This window comes from Zonotrichia leucophrys, chromosome 2, assembly GCF_028769735.1.
Source record: "Zonotrichia leucophrys gambelii isolate GWCS_2022_RI chromosome 2, RI_Zleu_2.0, whole genome shotgun sequence".
NCBI lineage: Eukaryota > Metazoa > Chordata > Aves > Passeriformes > Passerellidae > Zonotrichia > Zonotrichia leucophrys.
In genome coordinates, this window is record NC_088171.1 from 120,646,751 (window position 1) to 120,667,860 (window position 21,110).

A 21,110-nucleotide genomic window follows, 5' to 3' on the forward strand; every position below is an offset into this window, starting at 1 on the left:
ACAAAGCAATATGATTGTAGACTGAGCCAGGATAAAAAAGAAAATCCACAAAGTTTTCAAATGTTGCCCTCAAGCTAAGGATATTTTTATACTAAATCTCTTCAAGTTTACATTAGGTCACAGTCTTAGGCCTCTTAAATTATAAATATGGGATGCTTTGTGTTCTCTCACCTTCAGAAAGGGTGCTCTTTGATGTTTAAAGTAACAGTGAGTGAAGTATTCAGATGAAATACCAAAAGCTTACCCTCCCAAACAGATATCAACCCAAAATATGGTTTCCTTCCTCCCTCCTTTAGAATAAAATGCTGTAAACATCTTAAAATTCAGAATTATTCATTGGTGTAATTTAAACAAACCCAGCTAAATCCTCATTAGAAAAACTGTCACTTTTTAAAAAATACATGGGGAAAAGGCTGTCCATAAGGAACAAAAATGAAAACGTGATTTATACACACACACACACATACACATTATATATACAAAGAAACGTGAATAACACTTTGCTCTTCTGTGACAGTTGAAGATATGGTCTGAAGACATTCTGTTTGTCCTAAAACCACTCTGCATAGGAAATACATATATTTTAGGAATAGGAACCAAATTCTCATTCTTTCTACCTGGATAAGACTCTAGCAAGAAAGTAAAAAAATCTCTACAAATCCAGTTTTTTGGACACTACTCCCTGCACATATTTGGCTACTTGTATAAAATCTAAGCAATAAGAAAGTGTTAACAGGTCCACTCCACACCCTAAGGAAGATGCTAATATGAACCATGCTTCTGCAATGCATCCACTCCCTTCTTTCTGGTTTACAATTGAGAGATCAAATCCAGTCCTGCTCCTGCTGAGAACAATGGCCAATCTGCAATATTTCTGTGAAATCAGGGTTTGGTGCTTATATTTGTTCTGACACCAGATTATAGGTTAGAAAACTATTTATGTCTTTTAAAAGTGACAATTAAAGTTAGGGAGGGAAAGGAAAAGATTTTTTTCTAACTTAAAAAAAAAAAGAGAGAAGAAAACAGCCCTCTAACAATGCCCCACTCCTAAGCAATGACTGACATCTGTTTCAAAAACTCTTTTATTGCAAAACTCAATAAATGGAAAAACCGCACAAACTGAAAGTCTGCCACTTCAGCGAGGGAATAAAATGGAGCCTTTTCTAATGGAAAAATATTCAAAAGTCAATTGATGTAATGCTGGTATGGATGACCTGATGGATTTTCAGATCAGCAGTGCTCTCTTTACTAATGGAAAGAAAACTTTACAAAAGACTGGTAATTTTCTCTTGAAGCCCAGAAGGAAAAAGCATATATGCTTTAGTGTATATTATAGTTCAGCTGTAATTAGGCGACCTAACTTGCAGGAGCTGCTGTGGCAAATATTTTCTCTCTCTGGGAAAGATTCCTACAACACACCAGTGTTAAAAGAGCCTACTCTTGTAATTTCTGCTCTGACATATGCTGCACTTCATGTCGCTGCAAAAGAGGTTTACAAAAAGCTCTTATATATGTGGGCACCCACCCACACTGCTCGGGGCAAAGACTTGTCTTGCTCAGAAGTCACCAGAGACTTCTGGCAGCAGAATCAAGTCACAGTAACATGAGGGCTTAGATATTAATACAGAACAGCTGATCCACAATGAAGTAATAATAATTAAGTCATTTTAATTTTGAACAATTCAACTTTTAAACAAGAGCAACTTCGTTATCCTGATTCTTATTGCTATGTTAGGTTATTTTTAACCTTTACTGAAGCTTTACAAGAACTAATTAAATTCCCTTGACATGTTAATGCATCAAAAAATATATCCAAATTACACAGCATCTATTACAGAGAAGCTGTTATATGCAAAATGTGCCATCAAATATGAGTAGGACAAAAACTCAATTTAGTGAAAAAAACAAGATTTAAATTGAAGAGAAGTCACAAAAGCACATATCCTGTTTTATTTTTCTCTACTTCTTTGGAAGTCCTTCGCTTTGTGAAATATTATTACCATTAAATACACAACAGTATTAAGAGTCCCACCAGCTAAAGAAGTACCCAGCAGTCCTGTTTCCAAGCAGCTATTGCCATTTAAAAGGGCATTAAAAGAACCCACAGAGGAGCACAGAAAGTGGTTTATGGGGATTTCTGAACCGCTAGCCAGCGCTGTGCAGTTTTCCCCACACGCACGGATCCCAGCCCACGCCTTTGCCGCCAGGCACAGGGCGGCTGCCAGCCCCTCCCAGCCACAGCAGAGGTGGCAGGAGCTTTATTTTAGCCAGCTCCTTCTCATGGCAGTGCTGTCCCCCTGTCCCCATCCCAGCACCCGCCTGAAAACCTGGCAAAAGTTAATAGTGGATCACCCGGGAAGCAGATGTTAAACACAGTCACTGATAAACACCCTCTTACGGCCGGGAGGTGCCAATGGAGGCTGCCCACTTGTAGAGAGAACACCAAACACAAGGGTGATCAAAAAGTAACTGGCCATGGCTGCCCCCTGGCACCTAGACACCTACATCTAAGGACAAGGAACCTGATTCTTTATGCTTGCCGAGCTGTTCCTCATAAAAGCTGTGCATTTCCCATGCAAGACCTCCAACGCCACTAATGCACACCTTGGAGCTGTCCCAGGGCTGCTGTAACACACCTTCAGCTGCACTGAGCCCCTGGCAAAACTCACAGTGATCAGAAACAGCACCAACACATTACCTTGGGCTGCCTTAGCCCTTCCATCACCAAAGAGAAGGAATTAAACTTTTCATCCTGTTTCTGTGCCACCAGCAAAATCAATCCTGTCTCACAACCTCCCAGCTGATTATGCCACTGCAAAGTCTCCAAGGTAAGGTCATTTTTAGTGCCAGCAGTGGTTTCTGCTTTGCTCTCATTTATTTTCTTATGCTTTCTCAGGAACTGATAGGATTTTTCCTGTAACACTTTGAAAAAATTGTATTTCCCCAAACTATACACATTTGTTAGAAGAAAAAGAACCCCAAAAGCCACACGTGTTTTATCTTTTAGTAAAGAAAATAACAAAAGAAGTTTTGAGGCTGGGTGAAATGGCCTTTTTTTTACCCTGTAGATGATAGCATGAGGTATTTTACAGTTAATGGGAGGAAACTCAATGGTTTTGATTTTAGGTGCTATATTTGGTAAATTTCCTTGCAGGCACTTTCTAAAGACTCACAACATTCACTCCATTCCCAGGTAGGTCTCTCGTCCCCCACCCCCACTTCCTTTCAAGGTGTTACATTTGGCAGATAACCTGGGTAGCATTTAGAAAACAATTATTTCCAAATGCTGGGAAAGAAACTTGCCAAGTGTAACAGCTGAAAACTGAAAAGAAAGGGGAAAAAAAAAAAAAAAAGAGGAAGGAAATAAAATGGAAGAGGAAAGGTATTTTTAAAAAATGAAATTTGGTAGGGACCTTTCAGCAGCTTTATAAACAATTAACTCCAGAGCTGTGACTGAAGACCACCTCTGATTCAGCCTGGAATGCCTGCAGATGCAATACAGCATCTTGCCCTCCAGTGAGCCGCAGGGACTCCAGCAAAACAGATGGGTGCCCAGATGTGTGGGACCTAGCATGCACATCTGCATGAAGGCATCCCACACCAGCTGCAGAGCTGACACTGAGCAGAGAGAGAGTCTGGGGGTGTGCAATCCCCCAGGCTGCTCTCTGTAGCCAGGCAGCATGTAGGTAACACACTGAGCAACACCACGGGGGTAGGTCACCATTTCTGCACCCCAATAAACATCCATGGTCATCACAACAGAGCTTTTTTCTCCACTGCCATCAAACAGAAATACACCAAGTGTCAGGACTTGTGGCTGAAGTAAACCTGTGGGAGAGGAGGCTGAAAGTTTTCCGTTTTATTGGTAAGGTTTCCTTTATATAAAATAGAACAAGCACTCTGGTGTCGTGGACAGGCATGTTTAAAACACATAGCTCTTACACTCACTGTCAAGTTTAGGTCTAGCACCAAATAAATCTTGTTCTTTATAAGGAAATAATATAAATTTAGTATCAAGAATTTTGTTTTGCAGTCTAGGTAATCACTTTTAACTTTACTTTAAAGATTAAAACTATGCTATTTCCCTAACATTTTTAACTTCACTGAAAAGTTAAAGTTCTTGTAAGGAAACATGAGGTCTCATCTGCCTACACAGCAATCTCACTGGGTGTTGGACCAGAATAACCAAAGAGACTCAAGAGCAAAAGCAAGCAAGAAAGAAGGTAGAAATGAAGCATTTTGAACACAAAAAATACATCACACGCAAATGATACCAGGAACATTCTGGGAAATACATCTGTGCTACTTTCTGAATCCTGATTACATTTATAAAATTGCTTTCACACTGTAAGCCTAAAGATGTCTTGAAGGAACAACTCAACAATAGAGTTTGTGCCCCATTTCTCCCATATACCATTAAATCATGGAAAAGGTGTTGAGAACACAAGGGCTATGATAATGGTCAAGACCAACAATCCCCCTGGCGCTGTCTCCAGCAGCAGGAGGAGGAGGGCAAGAACAGAACAAGCATATGCCATTTTCACGGCATTTTCCCAGTTTCCTGCTATTTCAGCTAAGAGGGTTTCCTGAGACAGATGGAGCTCATCTGTGTAGCAATCCTCAGTACAACTCTCTCAAGTACTTGTCTATTCTCCTCCTGAAGCCCATGTAATTTTTTTTTTTTGGTTCCTAGCAGTTCTGAACATTCATTTTTGGGAGAATTAGAACTAAGAACTGAACAAATTTTCTTGGATTTATCTTAGATGCCAAGACCTGATCGCCTTCCATGTACAGCTACAACTATTTTGACTGAGGTTTAGCAGTTCACATTTATATCTGCAGAATTTCAGAAGTCATTTTCTTGTCTACTGACTTGTCTCATAAGATCCTTGAGCAGTTCTTCACCACTCTCCTTGCTATTCCTCTCAAGTGGAAGAAACCGACAAAAATTATTCTGCTTGATTAGCACAGTTATTGAGACCTTTGGAGAGTGGAGTGGGGATAACAGAAAAGTCCTACCTGAAGAAACAAACAAAGGCAAAAGATACTGGCATGTTTTTATGGGAATCTCTTGGTTGCTAATTTCAGCAAGCTCAGAAGAGCTCTGTGGTCTCCCAGAATTGGAAGAGATGGTCAAATACAAAGAAAAATTTCCTGAGGTGGAGACAGAAGCATGACAATGTGGTGTTCAAAAGTTAGAAGGGTAATAAGACTGGAGAAGAGGAAAAAATGAAGTAAATAATTTGCCATTGCTTTCACAAGATCTAAACCTGAAATATAACTGTTTCAGAAACTGTCTTCAAGAAGCCTTTGAGTTGCTTCCTGCATCCAGTGGTCAGGAACGGTTTTGAACAGGAATTAGGACCTGGTATGTGTTTCAGGTATGAGACCTGGTGCCTGCAAAGGGCAAATTTCTAAGTTCAATCTCCCTCACACAAACATCCAGCAGGGCACCTCAGGCAGGAAGCTCCACAAAAGGCTAAAGTGGGAGACATATCCATACAAAAATTTAAAGCAATAATGTTATTCTAAAAGCAGAGCTCTCCAAACAGAGCAAAAGATCATATTTTTCATTGAATACTAAATGCACACAAAAGCCAAGCTGTAGAACAATGTTAAAATTATAGTGGTTACTTGCTTGCCAGAATTTCTTTTCTAAATTACTTACAAAATTAATAGTATATTTAAACTATCCAGTGGGATCAACTTGATTTGTATCTGAAATGTAGGCTGAAACTGTTCAGCAGAAAAACACACTAACAGTTTAGGACAGGAAATAAAGAATATTCTTAAGGACAAAACATAAAAATTCTGCTTTTAAAAATTAATAAAATTACATTTTACAAGGTGAACTTTGCCTCAAATAAAGATTAAACAGCTTTCCCCTCAGCATTCCATAGGATCTTTATCGTCAAAAAGTTAGAATTTCCCTGGTTTTATTTATACATCATTAACAAAGAACAAAACCAGAATGCAACAGCCAATTCCTTTGTCATCATGTCTTTGAGCAATAGATCTGCTTTCTGCTTTCTGTGTCAAACAGACTACAAAAGGTGGGGGGCATGAACAGATTAACACTATTAGGTGAAGTGTCATAGTTACTAAAAAATATGAAATACATACAAGAAAAATGTTGAGCTACAAATCATAACTTGCAACTGGAACACTTACCTAGCTCAGGAGAGAAGTGTAAGATACTTCACAAACAAAGGTTTCTTTCAACCCGTGTGGTTCTGTACAATGTAGTAATTATACACGTGCTTTAAGAAGCCTTTCTACACCTATTATAAATTTAGATTAAAGGTAGGGCATTACTTATTATTTTACATGTGCTTTTAAAGTAGTTTGTAAAATATATGAAGTCTATAAAAGTTTGTGGTCTAACAACAAGCAACTTGTCCTGCTTCTGCATAATTCAGTGCAAACAGGTAAAAGTTTGCTAGTTATAATTAATACAGGTCACATGTAGAGGTTTTAAGGTTTACACAGAGCAATTAAAGTAATTTTCCTCTAGGTGAAATGTCTAAGTTTTATAATTTTAAAGGGCTTTTTTTAAAATAAATCAGATAAATTTGAGTCTGAAGTTGTAACAACCTTCATTAAAACCTAGGCTTCCCCCAAGGTGGTAAAAGCATTCCAGTAAGAAACACTACCAGCAATATTTTCAGTAGTGGATGCCACAGCATCCCAGAGAGCAGCAAAATCCACCCAGACAGAAGGGTTACAGAAAGCATGGATGCAAGGGAGTCACCCTGGCTATAGAAAGCCAGTGTTCAACCAGGAAATGCAGAGGCCAAAGCCTTGGCATCTCCTGGTGAGGGGGACCAAGCACTGGGTCAGGGCCAGCTGAGGTCCCAGTGGTTCTGTGAGCACCCAGCTGGCCCTGGACTCCTCCTGCCCTTGGGAGCAGGGCAGTTGTCCTTGTGTGGCACAGAGCCATGCCTCCGGTGTCCCCACGGGAGTGCCACTTGCAGATCTCACAATGGACCAACCACCAACCCAATGTGCATAGCAGGGACCTTCCTCACGCCACCAGCAGCAAGGCTAAGGATGCTGCTCTCTTCTTTACAACAAGAAAACTTCCCTGTCTCTTGAGGTCCACCAAAATTTTCACTGGTAAGTCACAACAATCACACAGTGCAATGAGCATGTTATTTTCACTCTTTACAACAGATCAATATCTACAAATACTTCTGCTTCTCTTCATGCAGTAGAGGTACTGACATGAAATTGGGATGAGTTTCACTAGTAGGTGAAAGTAGTCTATTTTCTTCATTTGGACTAATTTCTGAGAATGGGGAAATTTTCAACCTCTGTTAAGTCCAAATGAAAGAGCATGAATGGTCCTAAACTGAGAAAACCAGAAGGCTGTACCACTGAACTGTCAGATCTGTCACTGTGAGATCCAATGGGACATTTAAAGGCACCACATCAGCCTAAGCACCTACAGCCATTTACACTTCCTTGTTTGGCTGTTTTTATTGCAAGCACCCTTGTGAATTACAGTAAAGACCCAGCTGCACCTTTTGCCACCTAAACACTCTTGGAAGCCTGGCCCATGGTGACCAGAAATACCCACAATTCACTAACTGACAACTAATTTTAAAGCAGAAGTGACACTCTTTTTACCTAACAATGATGCCAACTTTCATTCACATTTCTGTTCTACATCCCCAGCTCTTGCTTCTCAGGAGCAATCCCAGGAAAGGCCCTGCCCACCTCCCTGTGGGGCCATCCCTGCTGTCCATGGGTCAAGCAAGGAGGCACTGGATGGGACCTCTCTCTCTTTTCTAGCCAGCAGTCACTCCTCATGAAATTAAACCCCCCCAATACACTGTTGACAAATTTGGACAATTAGCATTGGAATATTACAAGGAAGAAGAAGAAAATTATTGCAGGAGTATTTATAGGACTCCAAATTTCATGCAAAACAATGCTAAAACACTTTTGGTTTTTAATGCTGTTCTGTTCAACCTCATCATATCTTTTGCTTGACAGATGACATCCTTCTCCTCTGACTTCTTCCAGACTATGTCTTCATGAAAATGAATTCAGTAACTCCTCATTTTTAACATCATAAAAACTGAAATCTTAAGGATTTGGAACCTTGATAAATAGGTTTTGCTTACACAACTACACAAAGATGCATTTTGTGGTTTTTGTCAGCAAAAAATGCACCTAGTCAAACAACAATATTCAGTTTCAGAACTCCGTGTCTCCAAACTGTATCTACCAATGAGAATGAACTCTATATAAAGTCATTAAAAAAAACAAAACACTCAAGGGCAAAACACAGCAGAAATTAAGTAGTTAAACAAATCAGTCTGTCCTCTAGCAACAGGAACACTTCTGAAGTGTTTGCTTATTGTAATAGTCTTGCAATCCTTTTCACCATCACAGTTCAAGATGAAACTTTAATTATTGTTAAATATTACTGACTATAGCAATATATTAAGTGGGAAGAACAGAACAGACACTGGTTATTAATTATAGAACACGATTTTACAACTACTACAAAAATAGTTTAACTTATCAAATAGTGCTATAGCTAAGTTTTTATAAATAATATTTCATATTAAAGGAAAAAGTGAAGAACAACTTACACTATCATTTTGAACATAATATTTCACTTTCTTTTGAGAACAATATAAAACATAAAAAAAGAAAATTGTGTTCACACAACACCATGCAATCCCCTTCAATTTTTAGATGATAAAGAGCTCAAGCTATTGAGCTGAGTAATTAAAATCCAAAATTTTCAGGAATTAGGCCAATTGCCTAAAGTAGCAATAGGTGTGACTCGCTATGGAAACAGCATGGGAAGGACAGAGAAACAACTTGCAGTTGGAAAAGCTTTTAAAAGCATATGAAGTACCCAGCTGTGGCCTCCTTGATTTTAAGGACTTAACACACAATTTCCGTTCATATAAATAAAAAGAGCTTTCTCCTAGCTCACTTCATTATAAGGGGAGCTGCAGAAACGCAGACCCACCTCAGAGGGTGGGAGTTCACTCAGGGATTTTTCCAGGCAGCCCAGCACAGAGGGGCCCTGGGCACACTGGGGCACTGACTGCGGGCACTGCCCATGTCCCCACATCCTGCCCAAAGCTTGATTGGGGACAGCAGCTGCCCCCAGCCCCCCAAGGGCTGCCCCTCTGGGGGTCACTGCCAGGCAGCCACAGCTCGCTGCCACACCATCAAACCCCGGCAAACTTTCCTTGGTCCAACCATTTCCATGGTAGCTTGACCCATATCACAGAATTCAGTGGTAAATTTGTATTTTACTTCCTAGCTCCATGCAGTAGGATTAGCACTATCAGACAGAGGGAGAAGATATTCTGTGTCACAAAGGGAGGGAAAAAAAACCAAAAACAAAAAGTGTCCAGACATTTGAGAAATCATTATCTTATGATGTTTGGTATACTACATTAAACAGTCAAATAGAGTAAAAATTATAGAAAGGAAAAAACTCTCAAGCCTCCTAACTCAATTTAAACTCTTAATTTTGCATCACTCTCCCTCTCTCTAAATCTAGAAGAAAAGGTTATTTTGAGCAATAACATTTTTGGATTCTATAATTAAGCAATTGAATGAGAGAAACAAAGAAAATAACCTAAAACTCTCAAAATGCACAGGATGCAAGAGGGCCCCAGTTTCTGCCTGACTAGGAGAAACTGTTCAAATGACCTTTGAAGATTTTACAGTTTTCCTGCCAGAGTCCATCCCTCACCTTGCCCATGCTGTGTTATGCAGCACAAGGAGGACAGAGCCACAAACAAACAAAAAAGAAAAGAGTGACTTGCTTCGTCCTTTCTCTTCCTACCCTGTTTGTGATTCACGTCACATGGGAAGATGTAGTTAATGAAGACAATTAGTAATGACACATCAGGCTTGGAATTAATAACACCAGTTATTGGTGCTGTTGGTAACCATTGGTTATGGTCACCAAAGGAACCAGTGACTTCGTTTCTACTCAGATGGGTTATAAATACTTTTATTGATGCTATTTAAATTTCTAAAACTTTGAGGACTGGTAAACCATTCAGTAAGAGTAATCCATACATTTTAAAAGGTTGTTGAAGAACATGCATTCTTGTGTTTTACATCACACTTAAACCTACAGCAGAACAAGTTGTGTACAAGCTAGAACAAGGGTTTGAGAGGAACGTATCTAGACTAGCCTTCAGAAGATCTGCCAGCTACCTCCACGAGCTGCAGTCCTCAATTAGGGACATTTCCATACATATTGCCCTCCTGTCTCTCACTTTCTGCTGCAGCTGGACTACCTGCTCCGTGCCTACTCCACGATCCTACAACTACCCTCATTACGGCTCATGCTTACACAGCTTTTGGCAGAGAATGAACAGCTCTAATCTGGAAATTGTTTCATAGGGACTTTCCACACACCACTCTTTTTAAAGAACTTCTGACAGCACTGAATGACCATTTTCTCTTCTTATAACCATATTTTTATTTTAAAGTATGATGGAAAGTGTGAGTCTTCAAACACAGCAACTGTCTGGTGCTGCTGCTCATACTGCATTTTGCTGGAGCATATGTAGCAATAACAGTGTTTTGCTACTAGAAGTCAGTGGGAGCTACTCTGTGCAATTTAAACAACACTGTGCTGCTACCAATCTAATAGGGGGGAAAATGGGGGGGCGGGGAGCGAGGGGGGAAGCCTACTGTTATATTTTCATAATTGAAGAAAACTCTGACTTTCTGATAGAAAAACTGCCAATTTGAGTACAGTCTTAAAGAACAGAGTATTTCCTGCAAAAAATTAAGCTTTGTCTCCAGGATGAACAACAGAGACCAAAACCATTTCATAAGTAGCCACATCCATCCATCTCTTTGAAGGTCTTAGGTGACGGCGGGAGAAATGAGAGCCTCAGAAAGCGAGCTGAGGCACCTGTGGGTGCACACTCTCCCTGCTGCCCTTGCTCAGCGCTCTCCTCCCCAGGTGCCGGGATGCGCGGAGCAGGGATGGGGGAGCACCGGACACCGTCCCTGCGTGCCCCGACCCGCGGGGGACAGGCAGCCGGTGGGCTCCCGGTGTCCGCCCAACGGGGCCCTGCCCGGACACCGCTGCGGTGGCGCTCGGCGGGGTCGCCGTCATCGGTCCCGTTTCCCCGTCCGTCCGACGGAGGAGGAGCTGCGCGCTCCCCGCTCCCCTGACACTCGCCGTGCCCACAGCGGGTAGCCCCGGAGAGCGGGGCGAAGACGGACACGGCGAAGCGGGCACGGGTATCACAGCCTGTCACTCTCCGACGCACCACTCGCGTTGTGTCACCCTCCGACACACCACCCGCGTCCAGCGCTGCCGCAGCGCCCGGCGGCCCCGGCCGGCACCGGGGCTCCCGCTCCGCCGCCCCTTCCCCTCCCACGCCGGGGCTCCGCGGCCTCGCCCCTCCCTCCCTCCTTCCCTCCGCCCGCCGGCCCCGCTCCGCTGCGCGCCCGCGCAACCCCCGGCGCCTCCCGCCCGCCCCACGTGTCCCGCACCCCGGCTACGGGCCCGGCTCGGCCCGGCCCGGCCCGGCGCGCACTTACTCCGCGGGGCCTTAGGGGCGGCGGCGCGGGCCCGGCGGCTCCCCAGGAGCGGCGCCCGGCGGTAAGTTTCGAGGAGCGCGGAGCCGCGCTTGGCGGGGAGGGGTTTCGGGGAGGCGGCGGCGAGAAAACTTCCCTGGAGCGGCTCGACCGCCTCCTCCGCCTCCTCCCGCCGCCGCCGCCGCCGCCGCCTCGCCCGGCGGCAGCACCGCGCCTGCCCGGCCGCGCCGCCCGCCGCCGCCGCTCTCGGCCCGCCGTCACACGGGAGAGCGCCGCCGGCCGCCCCCCATTCCCGCCCCACCAACACACGCTTCGAAGATCATTATTTTCTTTCAATTTTTTTTTTTTTTTTTTCTGAGGGTTAAGATGTTGCTAGCGAGGGAAGGATGGGCCCTGAGGAGTGCCGGCTTCCTGCAGCACTGCGGGAGGTAAGGCACGGCTGGCTGCAGGTTACACAGCCGAGCCCAGCCGGCAGCTCCGCCGCTGGCTTGGCAGCGCCGGGCCCGCACGGTGGCAGTCGGAAAGGGACCGGCAGCATCCCCCGGCCCCAGGGGCTTGTCTGACACCGCTCCTAGCCATCGTGGGTAAAGCTATCGCTTGAAGGCACAGAATGAGTCGAGGTGCCAAGGTCTGCATGGGAATGCTGCGCTGGGAAGAAGCTGTGCTGGGCATGTGGCAGCTGATCCCGCGGACTTCTGATCATCCCTAAAATCCGAGCTTGTACGCATCTAGCCCCCCTCATTACCCATGAAGAGAGAAAGATGGGTCAGATTCCATATGTCTTATGCTTCAGTTATAAAGTTACTGCAGAACAAGGGTAGAACATCCTCTTCCCTTCCTCATCCCAGAGACATGAACTCAGACCCTGCGTGAGGTGTATAGCTCGGGCACCCCGAGTATAACACAGGTGAAAGCACTGCTCAGTCTGGCAGCCTCGTCCAGACACTGAAGTAAGCAGAGCTGCTGGGGTTTCTTTTACCTATAGTTGTAAATATGAAGAGTGCAGTCCAGGCCTTCTCATCCTCCCTTTCTTCTCCCTTAAACCAAAAAGGAAAAAAAAATTGCCATAGCTTCAAGTTCTTCCATTCCACTTCTTTGTCTTCAGTACATACACTTCCACTATTTTCTTTTCCCAGCCCTCTTGGTGGGCTTTTATGCCAGTTTCAGAAAGTAAACAACCTACCTCTGCCTTTAAAGAAATTATGTCCCCACAAGCATTTATGTCAGTATACAAGCAATGCCTTTTAAATCACTAGAATGTCTAATATTTGTCCTGGAGGACACAAATCACATGGAATCCATTTTAACTTTTTAACAATTTCAAGAGTTTTGTCCTCCACATATTTCTACTCCAGTCCTGTAAATTTAAGGGTGAGAGTTAATTAAAATGTCACACATGGGGCCATATACAAAATACTCACAGAGATGGAGTCCACATTCTTCTGAAGGTAAATGAATCCATTAGGCTGTATTTTGAATTGACAAATACGGGATGTTTATATGTGTATATTTTCTTTTCAACTTTCATTGTACCTGTATTACTTTAACATTGTATTTCTTGTTCAATGTCATTTTAAGGTACAAAACCAAGTTTAATTCCCACTAAATCCAGTAGCCAAAACTCACCTTGACCCACAAAAATGGGATAATGGATTTTTACACTGCAGGGAAGGAGATTAAAATTCTGTAGCATACCTGAGCTGTGAATGTGATATAAAGGTTGTAAAAATTTTGGTTCACAGATTATGAAAAAGACTCAAGAAAGGTAAAGCTGCTGATCTACTTACTCTCTTGCAGTGGAATATGTAATGGAGAGCAGCTCGTATGATTCCATAAAAATCTCTAGAAGCAAAATGGAAAACCTCATCTCTGCAACATACTTTTTCCTGGACTTATGGAATAGACATGTGTAGCCCATATTCCACCTTGCACAAAGCAGTTTCTTCAGAAATTCATGACCTTTGTTTGACTATCCACTCTGGCATGAAGCCTTTTTTCAAAATCAGGTGTGGGGCTAAGTGTACGTCCAAATTCTTTTTTTCATCTAGAAATCTTACTGGTAAAAAAAAAATAAAAAGTCAAATATTCTTATTTCGTATGTATTTTGTAATTTTGAGCAAGTAGGAGAGTATTCAAAAGCTATACACATACCAAAAATATTTAAGAAGGTCTCTGCCAAAGCACATCTAATTCCCCAGAGGTGCTCTAATTTTTGTGTTTGATACCTCAGAATAAAATGTTAATGTCCACTGCAGCAAGAGCAGAATTGTTGCACAGGCATGTGAGAATGCTGGCAATACAGCTCCAAGGAGGACCGTGAGAGCCCTCAACTTGCTCATAAAAGAGTGGACCTCCTTCCTACAGGAAGCCCTGGACGTTGTGGTGGTAAGTGATGTGGATTGTCTTAGATTTGGCTTAGAGGCATTTCTGTTAGCTTTCCTTTTCTGCAGGGTTATGAGCTGTTAATGTTGTGAAAAGAACACAAGTGAAGGCTTCAAGTGAAGCCTATATGATAGTTAGGCACTGAGTAAAAAATCAGCATAATTACCCTTCACGATAGGAAATTGGTAAACATTTATAGATCAGAATGTTTAGAATAGCAGTGAGATTGCCATCCTGCTTCCTAGAGCCCAGTCTAATGAGTTGTCAAGCATCTGCTGTTGCTACTGGATTAAAAACCAATTGTGAAAACTCCCTCCCACCCCAAGAGCTGTCAGGTCACCTGCTGCCATTTATCCCCTTATCTGCAATAGAAACCTCTGAAATGTTAAGTGGTTTATTCGACCTATAATGTCAGCTAAAACTGGTATGGGTCTTCCTTGTGTAGCTAATGAATTTCAGTAGGAATAGTAAGAAAGCATATTAGGAGTGACAACTCATAGCCCTGAAATTTGAAAGCCCGGTGCCTTTGAGAACTGACAGTAATGCCAAGGTAAACAGTTTCTTTTCTGTTATTCTTTCACTCCTCAAAACAAGCACCTCTCCAAATCTGAGAGCTTCTGGCAGGTATGATGAATGGCAAATCCTAATGAATCCCATGGTTTGGCCAGAAGTGTTAGGACTTAGCACTCTGTACAAATTCTCATCTGAAATAGGAGTATCAGGAGCCAATTTCTTGAACATAATTTATTCCAGACACTCGCTGGAATAAACAGCATTCTGTAATCTCCTCAGATACTTTGCCAGTAGGGAGCTGTCTTTACACTTCTTTCAACTAAGCAAGGGATCCAAATACAAAATTCATAATTCAAGAATACAGTGTGGTTTAAGAGACTGGAGGATTCGAGTTCATTTCCAGGGACATTTTTGTGTCCTATCTGTATGACATTTTCTTTCTGAATCAGGTCTACTGTGCTTTGCTGCTACCTTGCCCTGATGAGTTTACAAAAACCCCAGCACCGGGGTTTAACTTTCTAGAAGCGTCTCAAACTTACATTCAGTTTCTGCAATATGTTTCACTTAAGTTTCATACTAGAAAGGAAGTATAAACCCGGACTTCCTTAGTTAGTAAATGTTCTTTTGTCTCTCTTAAAGTCTTTTCAGACTTTGATTCCTCCAGTCACCGACGGGCGTTTTGTTACAAACAAAAGCACTGCCATGAGTATGAACCTGACTTATCCATGCAAAGGAGGACAAATAAAACTCAGCTTTTTAGTTCCAGGATCAGATGCTGTCCGTAGCTACATGTAGATGTAATTAAAAGCAAGATTTTTATTACTACGAAAAAAAAATAATATTCAAATGGTGCCTAATGGCTTCTGATGGAACCAGGAAACATTTCTGAGACAGATGCTCTGGGAATCCAGTGCAAACTGGCACCCATAATGCCGTGTTGGAGAGCCACATGTGACAACAGATCTCCACCTACTCCTTTAAAAGGTCCCACGAGAAAACAAATAACAAATAGTCCGTTCAAATGTTAATCTGTCTCATCTTCTAACTCTTGATTATACTTTATTTAACTCCCCAAAAGAAACCATTTTCATATGTGATGCTTATGTTTTCAATACCACCAGTGTTTATCTTCCATGTGATTGGATGATTTAAATATAATTTAAAGTATGTTTCCCTCTGCTATGCTGCTCATTCCCCACCCCATCCCCCCCAGTAATACATTATTTTGTCGCTATCTTTCTGATAGGTGGTTGTCTAGAGTTAATGAAGATGGAGGTAGGTGGGAAAAGCAGCCATTTAGCATTGTGTGGAGGATCAGATAAGATCGTCTTCCAGTTTCATAATCTGCTAATTGTGTCGCTGCAGATAGAAACTTCCCACAGTCGCCAGGTCAGTGGGAAAAGTCCCTCTGACTTCCAATGACTTTTGAGCACTGTTTTTTCAGTATCTGAAAATTAATCTCAGATGCTAAGATCTAACAATGCAGACATTTATGTTTTAGTGAAACTACTCCCCGAACTATTTAAGAATACATGAATTTACAGAATTTTACTCCATTAAATAACTGGCTAAACCCAGATTATAGAGTAAATTATCAATGTAATCCTGTATTTTAAACTGTCTGGTTATTTTAATTGTGCCTTAGCTCATTAAGATCTTAAAACGGAATACTCCAGTGCAGTGAGAGAACATCCTTAACCTTGTTCTCTCCACAACTCTAGATGAGGTTTTTCAGCAGTAAAGGCCTGAAATCAGAAGTCTGTGTACCTAATATCCGTATTAACGGGAGGCTGAACCATTCAGAGCGACAAGCCACTTGTTTAATGTCATATTCTGCTAACATGGACTTGTGCATTATTTAACATAAGACCGTTCATAAAGTAGTTAAGTGCAGTCACTATTGCAAATTTTGAAGTGCAGTTTATCAGGTACAGAAGTTTAATCAAAGGAGTCTTGGGAGATTTGTATGTATTTCACATTCTTTGTTTTTCTTTAGAACATTATGACTCGATTTGGCTCCCAGCAGTCCAAGAGGCTGGTTGGTGTAATTTAATCATTTTTGCTGACAATGTTAAGTCCTGCTAATCTGTCATTACCTGTATCCTCACCAGGTTCACTACAGAAAATTTTTTAGTATATTTGAGGAAATGGTGTTTGTAACAGGACGTTCAGGTGTCTTTGAAAAAAATAGTTATTAACAAGGCAAATATTTATGGTAATGATGACAAAATAAAAAAAATGTTTTCTTTTGGTGAATAAAATTATATGAAGGCGTTGCAACACATTTCTGACAAGTTAATAGGAAAAGGTATCATCCTTAGCTATGTTTGAATTTAAAATTACCATCTCTGAGTTCACTCAAATCCCTTCTGAACACGCGTCTGGAAATACTGTAGAAAGAGAATTTTTTTGTCAAAGAATGTAACGAAACGGCGAATTTTAAGTAAATATTTTCCCACGATGAAACTGGGCAGTGCAAAGGGCCGGGAGCAAGGCCGGGCGCGGGGGAAGCGGCGCCTCCCGGCCGCAGCCGCCCCAGCCGGGCCGCGCTCGCCGCCCGCCCCGCTCCGCCCCCGGGCCCGGGACGCGCGGAGCCGGCGGGGGATGCCGAGCCCAGGGCTTGGACACTCCCCTCCCTCCCCGGCTGTTTGTGGGATTTTCCAGGCTCGAGGGACGAGGAGCCCTTGAGTGATGGATGCTCCGAAGGACACGGCCGGAAGGCACCCGGCGGCTCTGTAGCCTCGGTGCCCGCAGCGGGGTTCGGGGGAAGCCGGATTGTGGGCCGGACTGGGCTGCAGCCAAGCGTGAAGTCATCCCCTTCCACCCACCATGGACCGAGCCCTGTTTCGCTGAGGTGACCTCCTGTGGCACCCAGGGGATGCTCCTCCAACACTGCTCGGTCACTCCAGTGGTTTCTTACGGCCAAGAGAGGAAACTAGGAGATCATATGGGGGAGAAAAAAACCACAAAACCTATTCCTATTCGGCTGAAGCCTGAGTCACTGCTCCCGCTTAATAACGTTCTAAACGGGAGTAGACAATGTCCCACTGATCCCTTTGGCTGTTAGCTGCCCTTGAGCGCAGCCACTGCCAATAGTCGCCTAAGGACTTTGAAGTTATGGATACTGTCTTCGCAGGCATCAGTCTGTGCTTTAATAGGTCTCGTTCTGGCTCGGTCGCTGAAAGATGTGGGCAAGCCAAAACTTAGCGCTCTTCTGGGGCATCTAAAACGTAAGGTCCCTCCTCCGAGAGGGACTTCGGTGTGAGGCCAAGCGCGAAGAGACGAATAAGTGCATATGTTCAAAATTACATTTTCGACAGAAATTCAGATCTACCGGGTCGTGTTTAAATGCGAAGTGGGAGAGAAGGGGGGGAGGGTCAGTGTGCAGGAAATATCACTGGGAAACCTGGAATGTAACAGGCAGGATCAAAAGTTAATGGCCTATTTGATGTGAAAAGTGAGCTGGGGATGCCGGGGAGCGGGAGCGAAAAGAGCCGGCCAGACGCACGCAGGGCGCCCGCGCAGCCGGGCCCCCAGCCCCGCGCAAATAGCTGAGCCAAAAATGCAGCGCAGGTAGGAGCGCCTCTCCGCCGGGTCAGCCTTCAATGCGGTGAGTTTGTGCTCCCGAGCGGGGCGGTGCGGGGGCTCACTCGGCCCTGGAGAGCCGCGCCTGGCATCGGCTGCTCCCCCAAACCCGCTTACAACCCGCGCAAAGCCGGGACAGCCCATGAGAGCCCCCGGCCCTCTGTGCCCGCAGCACGGCGGTGACAGCGCGGTCCCCGCGGAGCTGCGTGCGGGGCGCAGCGCGGGAGGCCGCGCTGGGGAAGGGGCGCGGGGGTGCGGAACGGCCCGGGGCGCGCAAGGGCCGCCGCTGTGACCGCGCTGGCGGCTCCCGGTGCCCGCACCGCCGCTCCTGGGGCTGGGCCAAGCGCAAGGCTCTGTCTGCGCCTGGCACAGACGGACAGGGAAAAGCTCAGGAGGAGAGGATGCGCTCTTATGGATTGGCAGGCCACGGTCGATGCTCGCCAAAATTACAGAGCGCCCTGCCGCACAGCCTCGAGCCATCTCGGTGTTGATAAAGCTAAGAAAAAAAAATGTTAGCCTCTAGCACCATCAGAATATTTCATCCATGCCAATTTGTTTAACGATATTTTTCTAAAAATAACTCTTTCCCTTGTACGGCTCAGTTTCTTCGGCTTTAGCATACGCTTTGAATTAAAACTGTTGACAAGATTGTAACGAAAATACTGATTGATGCAAACATGCCCTGAAACAAATCCACACCTGATTCTGGTTCTCTGACTACGCTGATTAAGGCCAACCCCCGCCTCCAGCAAGCCCGACCGGGGTCTCCAGCTTCTAGAGAAACTGCCCGTCGGGACATACCGGTGGCCGAAAACGAAGGCACGGGGACAATTACGTAAAAACAGGGTTTGAAGCGCTAGGGGTTCCCCAGGTTGGTTGGAAGTGATGCCGAGACAAACACATCGAATGCAGTCTGTTTCCTCCCCCTTGGTCTTATCCCAACTCCCAGATACAGTCAAATGTTGAGAGGAGACTGAAGTCAGGCCACTGCCAACGCTAGAATAAAAAGACTGAGGGAAGCCAAAAATGCCTGTGGTCTCCGTGAACTACATTAAATCACGGCGTGGTTATATTTAGGTGGATAATGAAGCGCGTAAAACGGTAGATAAAAATCAGTTGCTATGGACTGTCTAGGATTTCGTGTGTTTTTATTAATTTTCATAGGAGATTTTAAGATTTACGTGCTCCCCCCGTTTCAAACCCCGGCCGGAGCTCTCCCGGCGGCGGGAAGCGCTGGCAGGGGAGGCGGGAAGGGCAGGCAAGGGAGGCGTTCGCAGCCGCCCCGCTCCGCTCCGCGCCCCACCTGGGGCCGGCCCGGCCCTGCCGCCCTGCCCGAGCGGCTGGCGCTGTGAGTGGAGCCTGAGTGTGGAAAACGGGGGGATCTGACACCGGGGGCGCGTCAGAGCTCCTGCTCCGGCCCTGCTGACCCAGCTGCAGATCAGCTCTGCGGGAACGCCAGGGAGGTTTGGCCTGTTGAGACAAGGGAGGGGGAGGATGCAGCTGCCTCCGCACAGCAGCTCTGCTCTCTGGCTGAGCAGGACAACAGCCCAGGTCCGGCTACAGGGCAGCCAGCCTTGCAGCCTGCCCATCCCCTGGCTGACCACAGCTGCCACAGTCTCCCCGCGCTCCCGCTCCTCTGTTCCCCTCCCTGGGCCGCCGGCACCAGAGGCAGCACCAGCGGGGGCCACCGGGGCCGGGTAAACAGGAAAGTCCTGCTGGATTCCCTGGCGATTCCCCGAGCCGAGGGGAGGAGCGGCCACCTCCCGCTCCCTGCTCTGCCCCCGCCTCGGCCGCTCCTCTCCCGCCCACCGCTCTGAGCGGGACACGGGGGTGGCGGGGCCCTCCCGCACCTCCGAGGGGACAGCGGATCCCGCAGCATGCGGGAAAGCTTCCCGCTGGGATCTGTATTCTTTTAACAGCTGCATTTTGCCCGTGTAAAAAAAACCAACAACTTTATTTTCAGTGAAATCGGTATCACTGGGAATATGTGACTACCGAGTGAGAAGGGGCTGGAACACGGGCGGGATTTGCAGAGCGCCACGGTCGCACAGCGGCGTTATCCTCCATCACAAGCAGAACTTAACCACCCGCAGCCACCTCACCACCGACAGCCGGCAGCATCCCCGCCCCCGCCCCGGGAGAAGCTCGGAGCGCTCCCGCTCGGCTCCCAGCGCCTCAGGAGCCCCTACAGCCTGCGGGCACTCTCGGGGCCCGGCGGGTCGGCGGGGGTTCCGCGGGCAGAGCAGGTGCAGCCGGCTCGCAGGCGCTGCTGTGCTTTCGTGCCTCTGCGGGATTCACCGCGCCGCCCTGCCTGGTAGCTTCCCCTCAGCCCCCGAGGTTTGGCCGCTGTTTGTTTGTTTGTTCTCTTTTCCTTTTTCTGGTGTAACTGATTTCAAACACCTCATGTTTTGTCCCTCGCTCAGACTAAAGCTACGTGCCAGCCGGAGCCTGAGATCCCCTGCGCTACTTCCTGTGCCCGTTCATCTTTATATTCCTTTTAATTTTTTTCCTCTTTCCCGTGGAAGTATAGACACATAGATGTGCCATTTGTTTTCAGATGGCCAGTGCCCAGCATTTCAGACCGGTTAGGGAAGCGGCATCACCATCTCCTCATTAGCGGGGAGCCCGTCAGCGGCTCAGATCCTGGCGCTCTCCCCGCCGTACCTGCCTGACGGAGCCCGGGGATGGGAGCACTCCTGACTGGGGTGAAAGGCGGGAGCTTCTCCCCTCCATGCCCTCAGCAGCAGGGGACTTATTCTGACACCGAGGGAAATGACAGTATGACTCAGATACTCATTGTCACTCCACTGGCTGCTGGTGGAGGTACCTGCCAGGTTAACAAATTCAGGTTTGGATCCAAGCCTGCCTTCCTAAATAACGCGGCACAAGGAGCCCAGGTGGCTCCTGGGCTGCCGTTCACCGTTACTTTATAAAAACTGAGAGCTGTATGAATTTTACCATCAGCCCTGCATTTTTTCTCTGCACGAGCTGGTTTCCATTGGACCCTGCTGCCTACAAACGAGGGATGGAAAAGATGCTTTCTCTGCCAGGGTGTAGGAATGGTACGAGATTGTCATTTTGGG